The sequence below is a fragment of the Manduca sexta genome, unplaced genomic scaffold (assembly GCF_014839805.1).
Source record: "Manduca sexta isolate Smith_Timp_Sample1 unplaced genomic scaffold, JHU_Msex_v1.0 HiC_scaffold_707, whole genome shotgun sequence".
Taxonomy (NCBI): Eukaryota; Metazoa; Arthropoda; class Insecta; order Lepidoptera; family Sphingidae; genus Manduca; species Manduca sexta.
The window spans coordinates 281-5,666 of NW_023595525.1; the positions used below are offsets into that span (position 1 = coordinate 281).

Sequence of the window (5,386 nt, forward strand, 5' to 3'; positions counted from 1 at the left end):
TCGAATAGATGGCGTTTGCGTCGTATAGGTGACACTAACGATCGCTAGTGTTTAGTTTTGTAGTGGCAACTACTTTATCCAGGAGCGAAGCCGCGAGCAACACGTAGTTAGATCATAAAAATATAAGAAAATAAATAAGAGCGTAACATTATCGTAAAAAATTACGAATAATGAAATGTTAAGTATTTGAAAACAAGTTTCCTATATTTTCCACACCACTCACCAAGTTTCCGTAGTGTAGCGGTTATCACGTGTGCTTCACACGCACAAGGTCCCCGGTTCGATCCCGGGCGGAAATACATTTTTGCTACTCTATGTAGAGTGGGTATAATGTGACTACTTTTGAGAGCCGTAGAACAAGAGGTGGAAACCGGATGCAAATCACCAGAACAATCCTTAATCTTCAGCTCTTGGACATTTACTGGTGATCATGGGCCTTCCCTAAAGATTTATAAAATCGCCTAGAAATCTTTAGGAGAGGCATAACAAGCTTGTAAATTACTATCAATAGACTGAAATCCAGTGGGTTACTAAATATATAATATAACAATAAAAATAATATCAGTCCTGTATTATATATTGTCCCACAGTTGGGCACGGGCCTCTTCTACTACTGAGAGGATTTACGCCTTAGTGCACCACGCTGGCCCAGTGCGGATTAACAGACTTCGCACATCTTCGAAATTCCTATAGAGAACTTCTCAGGTATGTAGGTTTCCTCGCGATGTTTTCCTTCACCGTTAGAGCAAGCGATAATTCACAAACACTACATACATAACTTAAAAAAAAGTCAGAGGTGTGTGCCCTTGCGTTTTGAACCTGAGGACATTTGTCTCGGCACTCCGTTCAACACCCAACTAGGCTATCGTCGCTTACGCTACTGAATATATTTTAACAATACTCCGCGGGAGGAGCAAAATAGTGCTCTAGTTTTAATAACAGTTTCATCAGTAAGATCGTAAGAAAGGTCCTTCAAGGCACCACGCGAGGCCCCGGATTACTTGACTCGCATCCCCCAAAGACCGCCTCTACCAGCATTTCACCATTTCACGATACCATCTAATAATAACCTCGCCAGGAATGGGGGGAGGGGGGTGAATTACGTATCAAATAGCGGTATATATGTGAGACACTAATTTAACACCTAATTAAATATACCAACTCGAGTCATTTGGAAAAAAACCTTGCCAGGAAAATATAAGCCGTATGCATTAGAAAAACTAGCCAGACTTTAAAACCACGCTCCCCAGAACACAAGATACCCATAACTCACAATGCGCGGGTCAGTTAATTTATCAACACGGCGTAAATTTATGCGCAACACTACTCGCCCGCAATCGGACAACATTTAGGTTTTTATCGACTGTTTGATTTAGTGGTGGCGGGCAAGCCAATTCCTCAAGCCGATATGTTGTGGCTGTGTACGCGGGTGTATTCTGCAGCGCATAACTTGAGAGGCTCTCAGCAAAATGGCGCGGTTATCGCTTTTTAGGAGCTACTCAAAACTTAGAAACTTATAATTTTAAGTTTGGTAATTTTTTTACAATTTGGATATTGTATTTGCAATAAAAATTCCCCTTTTTTAAAAATAATTAATAATCATGGATATTTCTGCCTTTAAAATTTCGTCATATTAAATTTTAAAGGCCGAAATATCCATGATTATTAATTATTTTTACGTTTTTCTTTCAACTGCGAGAACTAATCACTAACTAGACGTGAATTTAAATTCTTTACTTGCCAATACTTGTTTAGTTACCCAGATTAAAGGTGAAACAAAATGTATGAAAATGGACCTTGAGGTATCGCCTTAAACAAAAAAGTTCATCATTAATATTTTTTCCCAAAAATATTTTATGTTTTACGATTTCTTCATTATCTGCGAAATGAGAAGCATCAATAAATAAATTATTAATCACAATCTCATTAAAATACTTAAAAAGAAACAATATAATAAAAATAAAAATATATTTCTAAAAACAAAAAAAAATACAATAAAACAGCAACATAAAATATAATAACGTAATAAATACCGTCAAATACGCACATATTTTTGTTTTAATTATCAATATTCGTGAAATAATAAAATATTATAGATAAATAAATTCTGTCAAAAACGGATGCAGATATTCAAATATTATTCCTAAAATTAGTTATTTTATGTGAATTGATCGTGTAAGTTGATAACGTGGTGACATTCTAGCACTTTAAAACGATCATAATTTATAATTAATGTAATTAATTTATTCATCTATTCCCAGTAGCATTTTAACTAAATATTTATGTTACATCTGCATAATATTGCTTTAGTTTTTAAATACGTTATAACCAACTGTGACAATAACATGTTACGAAAATGCTAAAAAATAACTAAACGATTTTAAAAATCGTCAATTTTTCGTAGTGATTTTAAATTAAACAAGGCTTGTTGAGATTTCCAAATAGTAAAATAATATGTTAGTCAACCGAGATTTGAATTAATGTCCGTTATAGAGATAGGTACAGGAATTAAAAAAGAATCGGCGATTTTTATTATGCGTTTCAACTGCCGTTTCGGAATTGCCAATATCGTGGTTGTACGTAAAGTACTGGCAACTATTACTAAACAAACCTTATTATAACTTTAAAACTTCTTAACAATAATTAATCAATTAAATTAATAAAAAGAAAAACATTTTCAAAAATCGAACATGAAAGTCGCCAACAAAAATAATTCAAAAATCGAACACTCGATAGACCCCCGCGCAGAATACGACCGCACCCCGCTACGTACGTAGGTGTACCGGAGAATACTAAAATTATTGCACTTATATTGAATCGTGTCGCACGTTTGTTCGTTTGTTTGTCCCGTGCGGTGTCCGCGCTGTATTGACAATTAATCTTGTACTAGTCATGGCTGTATTGCGAGTTTTTGCCTGTTTTAATGTTATTCTCGGAATCTTGCGGTGAAAGGAGCGCTACTTTTTATATTTTTGTATGGAAACACGTTAGTCTTATTCTGGGTTGAGAGTAAGCAAGTAAAATACAAAAAAAATCCATAACATGAAACCCAAAACTAAAAGAAATATTATCTTTTTTACTCATTTTGTTTAAATACTAAAATAAGTTAGATATTTTTTAAAGCTTTACCAAACTCCTTAGAAATACGTTATAAAATTATTAATTTTAAACGATTCCAAATTCGAAATAGAATAACCAAATTATTTAAAAAATACGTTAATTAAGAAGATTCCAAATTCAAAATCGTATTATTTTTCTTCGTCATGCAAATTCAAATAAAACAATGGCCAGTTAGACATTAAATACACAAGTACTGTAACAGCACATCTGGTAACAATGTAAATAGCGAGTGACACGGCCACATTAGCTGGAATGCGAGTACAAATTGACATCAGCGCTGTTTCCTCTATCAATTCATATCATCGCTTGTTCACGCTTTATTTTGGAGGTTAGCTGGACTGTACAATTGCGGCCAATGGTTAATGTGGATTAAAAAACTATTATTAATCTATTCTGTGTTGTCTCCGGCAAAATTTATATACAGGATCATTTTGACATTGCTTTACTAAATGAAATCACATACTGATCTTCGTGAAAATAATAGTTGCTCGAACGGTTGATGCATAATAAAAAAGTCAAAGTTTTGAACAAAATAAATAGCAATAAAATTACATTTAATAATACGCCCTCTTGTTGTTATTACTAATCTAAGAGAATTAGTTGTAGCGGTAACATCATACTTTCAGTCAGAAATACACTCACACGCCATATTCGCACTAAACTACAAAACGATCAGAAAAGTAAAATTGGGATTATTGGTGAAAATATTCGTTATTTATGGATGATTTTTGGCACAATGTTAGCAGATGTGAAAACTAGTATGTGGTTTAATTTATTGAGGCACTGTCAAAATGACATGACAATGACAATGAAATGACCCTGCATTTTGATAACATTATTTTTTTTTAAAAGAGAACTTGATGTGGTAGAAAAAATTACATTCGTTACGATATTTATTACAATAATCGAAAAACAAACAAGTAATTTGTAAGCTATAAAGAACCTTATAATACATGTCACTATGACGAGCGGAGAGCCTTCATATACAATCTGAGTTAATAATTACTTGATTTATATTTATTATACAATGTTTACATATTAGGTAATGTGCTGTCGACATGTTTATAATATATTACAGTATTATTTATTATTAGCACAGGTTACACCTCGAATGTATAACACTGACACCTTTTTTTATCGCTTTGAATGATGAGACTAGCTTGCCGTCCCGTTTGTAAGCGATACGACCGCCCATAAACAGTAGAAACACCGTCCAAAATCTTGAATTACAAAGTATTGTTTGGTATTCCACTGCGCTCGCCATCCTGAGACATGAGATGTTGTATTATACACAATATACAACTATAAAATGTAAGTTTATAGTTATTGTGTCACAAATGTTGATGTCTTATTATGTCTAGTAGTTAAACCATTGGCGAAGCGTGCCTCTAAGCAAAAACCTGGCGGCATCCATTTACGTAAAATTTCTGTAGAATCCAAAATTATCATTAGAACGATTTGCAGAGCGCATTCATGCACATAGTATCTATATGGTGATCTTTCGGAAAATTCCACCTTTCGCCACTGAATTGCACTGGCCACACTGTTCTTCAAACCGGAACACAACAGTGACTACACACTGCTGCATGGCAGAAATAGACATTGCGGTGGTACCCAAGCGGACTCACATATGAGAGACCTACCACCAGTAACCATTTATGCAATATATTAACATATTATTCAAAGTTAGAGACTAATGAAATCCTGACTGATTTAATTACGATTTAAACTTCTTAGAATTGGTTAACATAGTATTGCTACAGTTCAAGGCGAAATCAAATTGAGATACTAGAATATGCAAAACAGATAAATATGAATTATTAGTGACATTAAAATGGTAAGTGCATTTGATGAAACTTGAAGATTTATAAAAACATTTTAGCTCTAAACATTATGAAATATTAAAATGTATGTTTCCGCCCGGGATCGAACCGGGGGCCTTGTGCGTGTAAAGCACACGTGATAACCGCTACACTACGGAAACTTGATGAATGTACGTAAAAGAAACACTGTGTAGACACAAATGTTTAACAATTTGTTGGTGGTAGGATATATTTTATATCCGCCTTGATAGCGACCACCGTGCACAATGTGTTAAAACCCGCCATAGAGGCCCACGTAAATATTGCGTTCCTGGATCAGCCTGTGTATCCGGCTCCAACAGGCCGGCATAATTGTGTCGACTCTAATAATCATCTCGTCAGTTGACATTATATTCTCACTCACTCCACTAACCATCAGGTGTAGAGGTCACTTTGCCGTGCTC

At 34.5% G+C, this 5,386-nt stretch overlaps 2 non-coding genes across 2 annotated transcripts; one reads left to right on the forward strand and one right to left on the reverse strand.

Annotated features, from left to right (window-relative positions):
- The first annotated feature begins 226 nt into the window (after positions 1 to 226).
- Trnav-cac lies at positions 227 to 299 on the forward strand. The gene has a single exon. It is a non-coding gene; the product is annotated as a tRNA-Val (tRNA).
- A 4,732-nt stretch (positions 300 to 5,031) lies between these two features.
- Positions 5,032 to 5,104, reverse strand: Trnav-uac. The gene has a single exon. It is a non-coding gene; the product is annotated as a tRNA-Val (tRNA).
- Between the last annotated feature and the right edge of the window lie 282 nt (positions 5,105 to 5,386).